The sequence below is a fragment of the Arvicanthis niloticus genome, chromosome 10 (genome assembly GCF_011762505.2).
Source record: "Arvicanthis niloticus isolate mArvNil1 chromosome 10, mArvNil1.pat.X, whole genome shotgun sequence".
Classification (NCBI taxonomy): domain Eukaryota; kingdom Metazoa; phylum Chordata; class Mammalia; order Rodentia; family Muridae; genus Arvicanthis; species Arvicanthis niloticus.
In genome coordinates, this window is record NC_047667.1 from 17750520 (window position 1) to 17765812 (window position 15293).

The window sequence follows — 15293 nt, forward strand, 5'->3', positions numbered from 1 at the left end:
ACTGGCATGGCCATGTGTATATCTGCACTGTTCACGATAGGCAGGAAATAGAACCAGTCTAGATGTCCACAAACAGAATAATGAATGAATAAAATATGATATATGTATATGTATGAGTTTTACTCAGCCATCAAAAAATGAAATAATGGCTTTTTGCAGGAAAATGAATGGAACTAGAAATCACCTTAAGTGAAATAAGCCAGACTCTCATACACAGGACCTAAACTTAAAATTATATATATATCTATGTATGTGGATAGGTATGTGTGCTTATTTATGTGTGCATTTTCTAGTTATAAAACTAGAAAGGAGATCAGGAGGCCTGGGGGTTGGGATTTTTGGAGTATGGGGGAGTAGAGGGTGACAGGGGTTGGGGGTTTGGGGGGTTGGGTGGTGCCTATCTTAATCTTGGTACTCAGGAGACAGAGGCAGGTGGATCTGTGAATTTGAGGCCAGCCTGGTCCAGAGCTGAGTTTTAGGACAGCCAAGGCTACATGGAGAAACCTTGACTTAGGGAAAAAAAGAAAAAGAAAAGAAAAGAAAAGAAAAGAAAGAAAGAAAGAAAGAAAGACAGGAAGAAAAAAAGAAGAAAGGAAGGAAGGAAATCACGATCCTGACTGGTAAGAAGAGATCTTAAAGGAGGTGGGAAACAGAGAAAGGGGTGGAATACATGTTTAAAAAAAAAAGGGGGTGGGGCTACCCAAGGAAAGGGAACCAGCAAGAGGGGAGCAGAGGTGGGGGGAGGGGCTGGAAGGGAAGGCCGTTGGGGAGGGGGATGGATAAGAACAAAGTGTGACAGCTCAGCTGGATGAAGATTTCTTGGCAAAACCAAATTCTTTGTATGCTAACCAGAAATATTAATAAAAAGTAAATGTAGTTAGAGAGCTTATATATTTTATATACATGTATATATAGTAAATGTAGTTAGAAAGAGAGCATATATATTTTATATACATGTATATATACAAACTGCTTTTTAGGTGGGATGCTTGGGCCAGGATGTTAGACCAGGAAAGGAAGGGATTTGTGGGAAGGCATGTCAGTCAGAGTTTGGTGTGGTGTGTGTATGTCACAGAGTCACAGACACAAAGTGGTGTTTTCTCGTAACATTGTTGACATATGGAACCAGGACCTCCCAGAATGAAACTCTCTACCCCACCCCTTCCATTTTGGTAATTAAGCAATTAATATCATACAGTCTGGAAACAAAATAACATTCCAAGAACACAGAACTCTTTGACCCGGAGGGTTGGGTAGAAGAATTTTCTCAGTGTGTGTGTTTTTTTTAAATATGAAAATACCAGAACAAATAATCAAAACCATTTTGTTCTAATAGGGAACTAGACACTTCTTGATCAGCTTATTTTTAACCACACACCCATATTTGTGGACACACACATACACTCCCTCTTCCTTTCCTGGTCTAACATCTAGACCAAACAGGGTACATGGGAGACTTTGCTTTACAGAAAGACATTAATATTGCTTCCCTGAGTTTATTAGTTGTACAAACAGAGATGTTTTCTTATATTTGTCTAGAAGGACTTTAAATTCCAGGCAGGGCACAACAAATTATGAAGAAAAGATAGGAAGGGCAAGGGTGTGCAGCTTAGTTGGTAGAGTGCTTGCCTAGCCCAACCTGAAACCCTGAGTTCTGTCACCATTTATAATCCCAAATCCCGACTCAAGAGGTTGAGGCAGAAGAATCAGAAGTTCAAGGTCGCCTTTAGTTAGCAAGTTCTAGACCAGTTTGGGATAATAGATATGACCTTGTCTTAAGAAGGAAAGAGAGAAAGAGAACAGGTGAAGAATCAGTGCTAGAAATCTGTTATATGGCTGGGCAGTGGTGGTACATCCCTTTAATCCGAGCACTCAGGAGGCAGAGACAAGTGGATCTCTGTGAGTTCAAGGCCAGCATGGTCTACAAAGTAAGTTCCAGGACAGCCAAGGTTACACTGAGAAACCCTGTCTCTAAAACAAACAAACAAACAAACAAACAAACATGTTGTGGGATATGGTACCTACTTAAGGCAATACTGTATTATATATTATACATTGATATTTATGTATGTATATATTTATTTATAGACAGAGTTTTCCTGTGTAGCACAGGCTGGTCTAAAACCAGCGATTTTCCTACCCCAGACTCCAGAGTTCTGGAATTACAAGTGTGCTCTGCCACACCTGCCTAACATAAATTAAGAGGACAGAGCTCATGTGAAGGGTTCTGGGAAGGGAAAAACCAACAACAAAGTACTTAGAGATGATGGGCTGTCTTTCGTTCATTGTGGTGATGGCATCATAGATATGCACTTCTGTGTTAGCTGCTTTTCTTGTAGCCGTGACACAGATCTGACAAGAAGCAACATAAGGATGGGAGGGTTTGTTTTGGCTCTCAGTATGAGGGAATAGTGGAGTGGAGACCTGATGGGATGTGTGGCAGCTGATCACGCTGCCTCCACAGTGAGGAAGCAGAGAGAGACAGAGGCTGGACTTTCTTCTTTTCATTCAGCACTGGACCCCAGAGCATGGGATGGGGCCATCCACCTCCAGGAATCATCTTCCCTCCTTAGCTAGACCTTTCTGGAGACACTGTTACAGATATGCCCAGCGGTGTGTCTCCATAGTGACTCCGAATTCTGTCAAGCTGAATATCAAGATTAAACATTGCAATGTGTGTGTCCAAACTCACATTGTGTCCACATATCTGTTTATTTGAGCAAGAGACTGTCCTTTACATTACTCTGCTGCTTCTCCCTTTATGTTCTCTGTAAACCAAGCGTGTGGAGTGACGATGAGCTTCAGGTCAGGATGGTATCAGGTAAGGGCTTCTCAGGCTGCCCAGAGCACTCCACTTCCAGATGCAAGCATCTGGGTGATTATGATTTGTAACCGAGAGACGTGTGAGGTAGGATAACCTTTGACACTTTATTTCTTTCCAAGACTCCTTTCAACTAACCCAAGGCTAATCTTAAACTTTTTATGTAGCCTGGGGTGGAACTGACCCCAGGACTCTGTGCACGCTAGGTTAGGGATATAATAACTTTGACACATGTCTTCTACTACCTGTAGTACTTCTGGAAAACAAGCAATGTCTGTATTCAGGGGGAATAGAAAAGAGAAGTGATTAAGGCGATCCAGCTTCTTTTTGTTGCTGTGATAACCCAAAGCTTGTGGGAAAGGGGTTATTTGTCTTACTCTGTCCACATCACAGTCTGTCCTCGAGGGAAGTCAGGACAGGAGCCCAAGAAGAAATCTAGAGGCTGGATCTGAAGCAGAGACCATGGAGGAACATTGCTTTCAGCCTTGTTCCTTTAGTTACCTCTCTTATACAGTCCAGCCCTGCCTACCCAGGAACGGTGCTGCCCATAGTGGGCTGGGCCCTCCTATGTAAATCAGAAATCAAGAATCATGACGACCACCAGCTGCCACCCCCTGCACCTCCCACCCACATTTTTCCACCCCCAGCATGCCCACAGGACACTCTGGTAAGGCAATTCTTTAGTTGAAGGTACCCTACTTCCCAGTTGTCTCAAGTTGACAACCAACATTAGCCATCGCATACAGAAAAAGAATGAGTCCTCCCCTATCTAGTCTGGTTTGTCATAGCTTCCTCAGTTAGCATGTTTGTTTGTATGTGTTTGTTTTGTTTGTTTGTTTTGTTTTTTCAAGACAGGGTTTCTCTGTACAGCCTTTGCTGTCCTGGAACTCACTCTGTAGACCAGGCTGGCCTCAAACTCAGAAATCCGCCTGCCTCTGCTTCCCAACTGCTGGGATTAAAGGCACGTACCACCACTGCCTGGCTGTTTGTATGTTTCGAGACACGGATTCTCTATGTAGCTCGGGCTCTCCTGAAACTTGCTCTGTAGACCAGGCTGGCCTCCAAATCAGATATCCACCTGCCTCTGCTTCCCAACTGCTGGGATTAAAAGCAAGTGCCACCACCAACTTTCCATTAGCATTTTGAGTTCATTTGACTGTTTCTTGTCCTGAACTTTAGCAGGTGACCTTATAAGACTTTTTTTTTTTTTTCCCTGAAAACAAGCCATTGAGGTGTTATTTTCTTCCCCTGGCTTCATGTTTCCTTCCTAGCTGATCCTGTTGCTTTGACAAGCCAAGTTTAGGAATTACACAGTTTGTTTGGTCAAGTGTATATAAGTTGGATGTAGCTAGGACAGCTCATCTGAATACACACACACACACACACACACACACACGCACACGCACACGCACACGCACACGCACACGCACCATTCAAATCTCTGAAGAGCTGCAAAGGCCATTATCTGGGTTGTTTTTCTTTGCCATCTGGAAAAGCAAGTCAATTCATGAAAACCTGTTGAAGTCACTTGAAAAATTAGCACTTACCATTTGGCTCCTCTTAGGAGGAGGGCAACATTTGCTTCTCTTAGGTGGGACAATCAAAATGTTTTCCGGGAGGCTAGGAGATGGCTCAGTGAGTAAAGTGCTTGCCATGCCAGCATGAGGACCCTAGTTCAGATCCCCAGAATCCATTTTCCAAGGCCAGATGTGGCGGCATGTCCTTGTAATCCCAGTATTGGGGAAATGGAGGCAAAAATACCATTGGGAAAAGTGGCTCAGCTCCTACTGCTCTTCCTGAAGACCCAGGGTTAGTTCTCAGCATCCAGGTTAAGCAGCTCACAAGCACCTGTAACTCCAGCTCCAGAGGTAGCTCATGCCTCTAGCCTCTGTGGGCATCTGCACCTCATGTGTACATGTGCGTATGCAGACACACACACAGACACAGATACACACACAGATACACACAGATACATACACACAGATACACACATGTGTATAGACATACACACAGACACACATACACACATGTGTACAGACACACACAGGCAAACACAGACGCAAACACAGACACACACATATACAAATACACACACATACACATACAGACACACATATAAATAAATAAATCTTTAAAAGGTGGAGACATCGGTCACTGACTTTTGTGCATTGGCATATGCAGACAATCATGTACACCCACCCACATGAGCACACACACACAAACACACATAAGCACACAAAAGTTTTCTGATATCACCAAAAGTCTCATGAGGGTGGATAAAGTCATTCCATGTTGGAAAGAAGCATTCTAGAGGACCCAACCACTCACTGTGTTAATCATCTGGGCAGGATCCCAAGTATTTGTGGGCGTGCAGGGAGGGCAGGGGCATGCAGGGAGGGCAGGGGCCGTCTATGGCCACATATCTGTGGCTGGAAGCTTCCATAAACAGATCAGTCTCGACTGAACTTGAGCAGAGTACCACTGAAGGTTTGTGAAAGTCACAGCTGAAAGCTAACACTGGATGAACTCAGATCCTTTTGGACAGGATAGTTCATGAACAGAATATACGACAATCCTCCATTTTCAGAAGTGACTTCGAAGTTGTGTTTCCTTTTGTGTTTCCCTGTCTCCTTCTTGATACCTTCTGTGGTTGGCATCTTCCAGCAGAGAAATGGGATTCTTCCCAGTTCATTGGGAGTCCTGGAGAAACTTTTCTTCTATGGAGTCTGTGGCCTTAATGACGATTTACTGAGAGCATAAGATGGAGATGTTCATTTGAATTTTTTCTAACTTACAGTACCTAGTTTTACTTGGAGTCAGCAGAAGCTTTACTCCTGGTTCCATCAATGAGATGGTGAGAGTTGAGTTATAGGCTGGCGTGTGTGTGTGTGTGTGTGTGTGGTGTGAACTCACACACACTTGAATGTACACATGAAGGGACAAAGGTGGACAACCAGTGTCTTCCTTAACCACGCTCCACATTACATAGCTGTTTGTTTATTTATAGCAGTCCCAGGGATTGAACCTAGGACTTGTGCATGAGAGACGAATGCTCTATCACTGAGCTCTTCTAGCTGCAATTCTTCTACCCTATTTTGAGACAGGGTCTCTCACTGATCCAGACCTTATCTATTTGGCTGGACTGCCTGGCCCGTGAGCATCAGTGATTCAGTCTTAAACCCGGGACCAATGGCTGAGGTGCCTATTTAACATACCAAAGTGCACCTGGCCTCCAGTTCTCTCAGCATCCCTCAATTCCTGCCTGTTACAGTGTTGGGGGTCCGCACTATCCCCACATTGGGGCAGCCAAAAAACATCGCAGCCCAGGTAAAATGTTGAGGCCCGGGCCGACCCACGTTTGGGCGGCCACTGTATCCCGGCCCAAGCTGCTGCTCCGGTCTGCGGGTCGGGATTCAGCAAGAGCGAGGGTGAGGGCAGACTCGAAGAATGGAGACCAGACAGGGTGTGATTCAATCCCGTTTATTCTTCAGTCTCTCTTCCTCTAAGTGTCTCCTTCTCTGTCTCCTCTGTCTGCTGTGTCTGATTCTGTCTGGAGCCAAGTTTCTTCTACTTAATGTCTGAAGTGTCTGATTCTCTGATCTAGTCTGATTCTGATCTGTTCTGTCTCTGCCTTTTATATGTCTCACCTCTAAGCCACGCCTCTAAGTTACACCTTTAATCATGCCCTTAGGTCTTGTCTCTAACTCTGATCTCTATACTTCTAAGTCATACTCTTAAGTCACACACCTTTAATCTCACACACCTTTAATCTCACGCACCTTTAATCTCAAGGTATCTAAACCAAGATTATCGGAGTGTTCTCAGCTGTTGTAGGCTATTGTAATCCAAGTCTCATGTCAGGGTATATGGCTCAAGATGGCTGCAAAGCTGATAGCCGCTTTCTGCTAAAAATCGGCCCCCAACATTACAGGTCATGGCTGGCACCAGTCCTCTACCCCCAGCTTTCTAGTCCCAGGATTGGGCTGCCCTTCCCTATATAATATAATACAACCACTTGGTTACCTGCCCTCTTCTGGTCTATTCTTTACCTTTTGAACCTCTTGGTCTGGTTTCTCCCCTCTCCCCTCTCCCCTCTCCCCTCCCTTCTCCCTCACATCCTCATAAGGCCAGGCTCAGGGTCATGTTCGCTCTGGACTCTTCTAGATGTCCCTGCCTCTGGCTACTCTCTCTCTCTCTTTTATCTACAGTAAACTTTCTTCTCCACCATATCTAGGAGCAGTCATGTCCTTTCGTTTCTGTGCCCCCACCCCTTTTAAAATTATTCATCACCTGTCCACTTCACAGGGCTGGGATTATAAGTGTGTGCCGTCTTGCCTGGCTTTTTGCATGGGTGCTAGATATTAAACTGGGGCCCTCGTGCTCACCAGGCTTTTGCTGGCCGAGCCATCTCCTCAGCTCCTAGACTGCTACTTTAATCTGTAGGAAGTTCCCATGGTTCCAGCCCCACAGGGTGGGTCCCGGTGCTCATGCTGGAGGAAGTCTCTGCTGCCTTCTCCCAACCTTGTTAAGGTTTTCCTTTGCTCATATCAGGGTGGCCCTGCCCTTTAACACAATACAACCCAAACAATGAGAAAGCACTGGTGAGATTTAGACCCTAAGAATCACAAAGGAAGGAAATTCTGAGTTTCTGCTTTCTCTTGGGGGTCTCATTCAGCGGGTCCTACTATTATCAAAAGATTGGGGAAATTGTTATACACTCCCCAATGTATAATTACCAACAAGGATGTCATTAGCAGCTTAGGTTCTTAAAATAACCCCACTTTTGAACGTGCAGGTAAGATGAAGTAAAAGTATTAGCTAGGATGTCTTAGAACTTTTGGAAGTGAATTGGTTTTTTTTTTTGTTTGTTTGTGTTTTTTTGTTTTTTGTTTTTTGTTTTTTTTTTTTTTTTTTTTGTTTGTTTTTTTTTCGAGACAGGGTTTCTCTGTGTAGCCCTGGCTGTCCTGGAACTCACTCTGTAGATCAGGCTGGCCTCGAACTCAGAAATCCACCACCTCTGCCTCCCAAGTGCTGGGATTAAAGGCGTGTGCCACCACTGCCTGGCTGAAAGTGAATTGTTTAAGTACACGTAAAATTAAATAACAGCAGTATAGTCAGGTAGCTGTAAATCATTAGTCTTTGACCAATTTAAGTTTGGTCCAGTTAATACCTAAAGCTGTGCTTACATATCCTGACCTCTTTCTGGTTTTGTTTATATATTATCTATTAGTTTAAAAATTTGTAGTTATGTATATGTGTGTCTGTGTATAAGTATGTGCATGAGTTCATGTGCTCATAGAAGCACGTGAGGCATTGGATCCCCTGGAACTGGAGTTTATAGTCAGTTATGAGCCGCCAGATATAGGTGCTGGGAACCGAACTCAGGTCCTCTGTAAAGAGAATCTCTTATAAGCATCACCTGTCAATGAAAAAGCCAATGGCCAATAGTAGGTGGGACACTGGCAGGAAGAGAGAGGATTCTGGGAAATAGAGAGAGAATAAAAGGAGACCTAGGGAGAGGTGAGAGAGAGATTCAAGAGAGATACTGAGGGAGACTCTGAGGAAGACTGGAGGGAAGAAGCAGGCCAGGACTGAAGGAGAAGTAACTAACCATGTGGAAGACATAGACTAGTTTTAACGGGTTAAATAAGTTACAAGCTAGTCAGGGAATGAGCCAAAGCTTACAGCCTAGGCATTTTATAATAAAATATTAGTCTCAAAGTTGTCATTCCAGAAGCAGGGACTGGGGAAGAGGAAAAAACAAATAATAATAATGATTGTTACTATTATTTGTTTTTAATAATAATTATTTTAATAATAATATTGACATTATTATTACCCTTTGCAAAAGCTATATGTGCTTTTAATCACTGAGCTACCTCTCTAATCCCTACTTCCACCATTTTTTTTAAAAAGTGGGTTGAATGTCTCACGGACTGGCTTGGAACTCGGTCTGTAGTGGAGGCTGCTCTTTAACTTCTGGTCTTCCTGCCTCTGTCTTATCCTTGATAGGGTTACAGCAATGTAGCAGCATGCCTGGGGTGTGTGCAGTCAGACCCTGAACCCAGGGCTTCGTGCACGCTAGACACGTTCTTCATCACCTGATCTACATCTCCGGCCCTCTTTCTAGTTTTCTATTATACTGCAGCCAGATATGCATGGATATATGGAATAATAATGTTGCTTTTAGCTTTTCAATATTGACATGAGTGTATTAGTCTCGTGTCCTCTGTCTTTCATCTTCTTTTGTAACTCAGGCTGGCCCGAGTTAAACTCCTGTTCCTCCTGCTTCAGCTACCTAAGCTGGAGTTGAAATTATAAGTATGTGCTACCATATCCAACGGTGTCTCCCCTTTGACTAGATTTCATTTTTCCTGTATACGTGTGTACATATCATAATAAGTGTATGGAGCTTGTCTTAGGGTTTACTCCTCTGAACAGACACCATGACCAAGGCAACTCTTCTAAGAACAACATTTAATTGGTGCTGGCTTACAGATTCAGAGGTTCAGTTCGTTATCATCAATGTGGGAACATGGCAGCATCCAGGTAGGCATGATGCAGGAGGAGCTGGGAGTTCTACGTCTTCATCTGAAGGCTGCTAGCAGAAGACTGGCTTCCAGGCAGCTAGGATGAGGGTCTTAAAGCCCACACCAACAGTGACACACTTCCTCCAACAAGGCCATACCTACTCCAACAAGGCCACACCTCCAAATAGTGCCACTCCCTGGGCCAAGCGCACACTAACTATCAGAACTCAAAAGACAACTTGTGTAAATTGGTTTTGTCCTTTTACAATGCGCATTCTGGGAAATGGACTCAGATCCCCTCAGGTTTGGCAGCAAACACCTTTAACTGCCGAGCCCTCTCTCTCTCCAGCTCCAGTTCTGCCTGTTTTCTTTTTGTTAGTCAGTTGTAACTCAAGTGTAATTTGACACTGCAGGTTTTACTGTGTGTGGCATGTGAGATAGTCGTAATAACATTACATTCCGAATTCTCTAGGACAAAATCGAAAGTTTGAGTTTCCTTAACTCTGCAAATTCGTAACCTAGCTGGAAAATTACATTTCACTCAGACATTCTCTGATGCTCTGAGGTACTGCAGTAAATTCGTGTGGATATTCAGAGCACGCCCCATCCTGGCACTTCTTATTAGGCATGTAACATTCCTGAATGAAAGTAATATCACAGAGTAATTTGGCTATTAAGGCAGTAATAGCATATCTTGTCCTGGTTATAAAGTTCCCTTTCGAGAACAGTCCACCCCACCATTTTAATAGCCATATCAAGAAAGGTACATAATGAATTTTCTCTGAAGAAATTGGCCGGCCCTACACTTGTTCTTCTATCTGATTTTTACCATTATGCTGAAGGGTTGATAGCAAAGTCTTATCCTTGGGGCTCATGAGCCCAAAGATTTCACATAAATATTTGATGAACCAAGTCTTCTCAAGTCAGTTCTAGAAGGACATATTCTAAGTGCCATTCCATAGGTGGTAGGATTACAGCTGATTAAATAAAATTTTCCCTTAGGGGCTGGAGTGATAACTCAGCAGTGAAGAGCTTGTCTTGCATGTATAGGTTTTGACTTCGATTCTCAGCACTTCAGAGCCATTTTTCTTTGTACTATTTTTTTAAATTAGTAACTAATATGTATTATTGTGTTCTCTCTCTCTCTTTCCTTCTTCCTTCCTTTCTTCTTTTCTTCCTTTTCTTTCCTCTCCTCCTTCTTCTTTGGTGCAAGACAGGCATTCTCTGTGTAGCCCTGGATAGCTTGGAACTCACTCTGTGGATCAGGCTGGCCTCAAACTCAGAGATCTACCTGCCTCTGCCTCCTGAGTGCTGGACATTCTTGTGTGTTTTGCAAGCATCACCACAGGAAGATGAATGGATTAAGCTTCCTACCTGTTTCAGCCGAACAGATCACAGACTTCCAGCATTTTTTTGATCCCAAGAAGACATGTAATTTTTTTTTATCTTGGCTTTAGTTTACTTTATCATACCAATGAGAAAGTAAACTAATACATATTTCATCTAGAGATTAAAAGAAATATTTATCTCTCTATAGCCAATTAAGATGATCAGCTGCTCTCTTCGTGGGAGCCTGATGAGCATTGGTTGCCAACAGCAACCTCCATGATAGTATCCACCGCTTGCTGACAATATGAGTTGCCCTAAGGGAACTTGGAGACAAATTTCTATTAGATATTCATGTCTGTGGTCTCAGTGCTGTCCCCAACCCAGGCTCCAGACAGTTATGCAGGTTGCCTTTTGAAAGCTCAAAGGCACAGTGGCCAGGGTACATATTGGCCGAGTCATCATGTCCATCCACACCAAGTTGCCAAATAAGGAACAGGTCACTGAGGTCCTGAATAGAGCCAAGTTCAACTTCCTTACTTGACAGAAGAGGCACCAGTCAAAGAAGTGAGGCTTCACCAAGTTTAATGCAGATGAATTAAAACACATGGTAGCTGTGAAGTGGCTCCAACCTGATATCTGTGGGGTCAAATGTATCCCCAGTCATGGTTCCCTGGGCAAATAGAGGGCCCTGAACTACTAAGGGCTTCCACTGTGCTGTCCTATACCCCAACTGAATCATGTTCAGTAATAATCTCATATCCAGTGTGTCTAAGAAAAAGAGCCATCCTCAAGTTGGTCTACACCAGGTAGAACTGATCCTGGGTCCTGTTGCTTTACTGCCCCTGGTTATGGTATCCTCACCACTTCTGATCCTGCCTCCCACACTGTATATGCTTGGCCCAGGGAGTGTCACTATTAGGAGATGTGGACTTGTTGGAGTAGGCGTGGCTTGTCACTGTGGGTGTGGGCTTTAAGACCCACATACTAGCTGCCTGGAAACCAATCTTCTTTTAACTGCCTTCAGAACAAGAGGTGGAACTCTCAGCTCCTCCAGCCCCATGTTTGTCTGGGTGCTGCCATGCTCCTGCCTTGATGATAATGGACTGAACCTCTGAACCTGTAAGCCAGGCCTAATTAAATGTTGTTCTTTATAAGACTTGCATTGGTCATGGTGTCTCTACATAGCAATGAAAACCCTAACCAAGACACACACCATTACAACCACCTGCTTATGTTATTGGCTATATTTATTTGTTGCAGAAAAACTCCAACCCAAGAAGGCCTGATCAATAAAAACACAACTCAAATATTATGAATACAAACTGCACGCCTGGATTGGGCAGATCTACCACTACACTACTCTATTCCCCAGCTATGAGATCCCTTATAACTTGTGGTTTTTCCAGGCCACGTGCTTCTCCTCCATTGTCCTTCCACCTTCCTCTTCATCCTCCTCCTCCTCTCTTCTCCCCAACCTTTTTGTTCCACCTCCCCTTCTACTGCCCAATCACTGGCTCTAGCCTTTATTTTATAAATTAAGGTGGGCAGAAGGTTCACAAGTCACCTGTGTACTGATTCACTCCTCATCTGCAGCCTCTCCCAGGGAAGTGGAATTAGCATCACAATACAAGACCAGGGTTATCCACAACATTGATTCTAAGAATATGTTGGGGGTATTTATTATTCATCACAGAGCACAAGACCCTGTGCAACAGGATAAGCTTTTACTCTTATTTCGAGAAACTGGCTCATTTTTGCCTCATTTTGCAATAATTTGTGCATCAGGCTGAATCGTCTTCATGACATAAAATTTCTATAATAGCCTCAATTTCCATTTTACCTTATTTTGTAACCATAATTTTTCTTTGTTCCAACTTCATCATTAACTATTTTTCTACAATCAACTTATTTTATTTATTTTTGCAGTACTGGCAGTTGAATGCAGAGCACATCCTAGGAAAATGTTCTGCCACTGAACTGTATTCTCAACCCATCTTATTTTAAATTTTATTCTATCTTGTATTTTTTTTAATTCCCTGATTTTTCATAAGGTCCTTGAAATCATTTTTGAAAAATGGGTAAAGATCATACACACACACACACACACACACACACACACAGAGAGAGAGAGAGAGAGAGAGAGAGAGAGAGAGAGAGAGAGAGAGACAGAGACAAGACAGAGAGACAGAGACAGAGACAGAGACAGAGAGAGGTCTTTTTGCTGCTAATTGCCTTAAGTTTATCTAGGACTTAGCCAAGTTTTCTAAAACTCTCTTCATCCTATTCTTTCTCTCCTTTCATTATCATTTCATGTATATATGTATGCTTGTGTTTACTTGGGGACATGTATATGTTACGGTGTATGTGTACATGTATGCATAGAAGTCAGAGGAAAACCCCAGGTATTGCTGAGGGACACTGTCAAACTCTTTTGAGGCAGTATCTCATACTGGCCTGAACTTCATGGTAGTAGGTTGGGCTGGATGGCCAACAAGTCCCAGGGATACGCTTGTCTTCATCTCCCCAGTGCTAGGATTATGAGTGTGAAGTGCCATGCCCAGCTTTTAAGATGGGTTCTGGAGATGGAACTCAGCTTCACATGCTTTGCACAGTGCCCTGGCTAGTTTCATGTCAACTTGACACAAGTCAGAGTTATCTGAAAAAGGAGGAAACCTCAGTTGTGAAAATGTCTCCATAAGGTCTAGCTGTAATGCATTTTCTTAATCAGTGATTGATGGGGGAGGGTCTAGCCCATGGTGGGTGTGCCATCCTTGGGCTGTTGATTTTGGGGTTTATAAGAAAGTAGGCTGAGCCAGGCAGTGGTGGCACACGCCTTTAATCCCAGCACTTGGGAGGCAGAGACAGGTGGATTTCTGAGTTCGAGGCCAGCCTGGTCTACAGAGTGAGTTCCAGGGCAGCCAGGACTACACAGAGAAACCCTGTCTCAAACAAACAAACAAACAAACAAACACAACAACAACAACAACAACAACAACAACAACAACAACAAAGAAAGCAGGCTGAGCAAACCATGGAGAGCAAGCCAGTAAGCAGCACCCCTCCATGGCCTCTGCATCAGCTCCTGCCTCCAGGTTCCTGCCCTGTTTGGGTTCCTGTCCTGACTTTCTTCAGTGATGGACTACAATATGGAACTGTAAGTCAAATTAACCCTTTCCTCCCCAGCTTGCTTTTTTTGGTCATGTTGTTTTATAACAGTAATAGAAGCCCCAATAGGGTACACAGCAAACACGTGACCAACTGAGCCATCTGAGCATCGTGTTTTCCTTTCTTGAAGACTTTTAGCTGTTCTCCATTCTGTTCAAACTCTGGGGAGCCCTCCTTATTCTAACCTCTTTGGATTTCAACTCCAACAGAATCTAAAAGTTATTGCAAGTTTAGGCACTTGAGTCTGGTGCTTTCTATGCACTGATTAAAGATAACCTAGTCTTTTCAATTGGGTTTTTGATTCCTTGCTTAGCCTCTGGAGAAACTTTGAAAAGGATAATAATATTAAGACATTTATTTTACTCCCCACAAGGTGGGTAAAACGAGGAAGGTGAGACAGAAATAATGTGAGAGCCAGAGGAAAGGGAGGAGTGTGGTGGAATGTTGTCTTCTGAGCATGACATGGCTGTGGCATTTCTGAATGCAAGATGCGACAACCTGCACAAGATTGATCCAGCTACAGTCTGTCATGGGCGGGCGGTTCAGTGACGTCCTTATCATTTCCTCAGGACTTAGGGGCAGTTAATTGTTGCTGGGAAAGAGTGAATTTTTAGTGGTGTAGTTACTGGTGAGGTGCCCACATTTCCGTAAGAAACTCTAATTAAATTTACACAAGCGACCAAACAAAAGTACAAGGAACAGAAAAGTATCTAGGAGCAGGAAGGGGAACGGTGGGCAGAGAAGGGAGACAAGACAGGGTAATAGGGGGTAATATGAGAAAAGTGCATTATAAGCTGTGTGGAATGCCATGATAAAGTCAGCTGTTAAATATTATTGATATATTCTCAGAATTTTTTTTTTTTGCTGTTTCTTTATTTGTTATTGTCTAGAGTCAGAAGTAGAAGCTCCCAGAGAGCCTGTGTCTCTTGATAATCTATTCCTGGTGCTTTTCTTTGAATTCTAAACTTTGGCAAAAAGGTAAGTGTCATGGTTTGTATCTGTTTGGCCCAGAGAGTGGCACTATTAGAAGGTGTGGCCCTGTTGGAGTAGGTGTGTCACTGTGGGCGTGGGCTTTAAGACTCTCATCCTAGCTGCCTGGAAGCCAGTATTCTGCTAGCAGCCTTCAGATGAAGATGTAGAACTCTCAGCTCCTCTTGTTCCAGGCCTGCCTGGATACTGCCATGTTCCCACCTTGATGATAACAGACTGAACCTCTGAATCTGTAAGCCAGCCCCAATTAAATGTTGTTCTTAGAAGAGTTGCCTTGGTCATGGTGTCTGTTCACAGCAGTAAAGCCCTAACTAAGACAGTCAGCATATTCTACAGCTTTCTCTTTATTTTTCTTAGTGCATTGTTTGTTCAGAGCAATAAGTCTACATGGGTGTTGCTGGAGACACAGAATAACAAGTACTTTGGTCCTGGACTTCTTACCTTCTTTGTTTAAGGCC

The 15293-nt window shown here is 43.4% G+C and overlaps 1 non-coding gene across 1 annotated transcript; it reads left to right on the forward strand.

The window, feature by feature from the left end:
* Window positions 1–10882: 10882 nt before the first annotated feature.
* Window positions 10883–11016, forward strand: LOC117716714 (small nucleolar RNA SNORA70). Its single transcript, XR_004607808.1, has one exon. It is a non-coding gene; the product is annotated as a small nucleolar RNA SNORA70 (small nucleolar RNA).
* Window positions 11017–15293: the final 4277 nt, after the last annotated feature.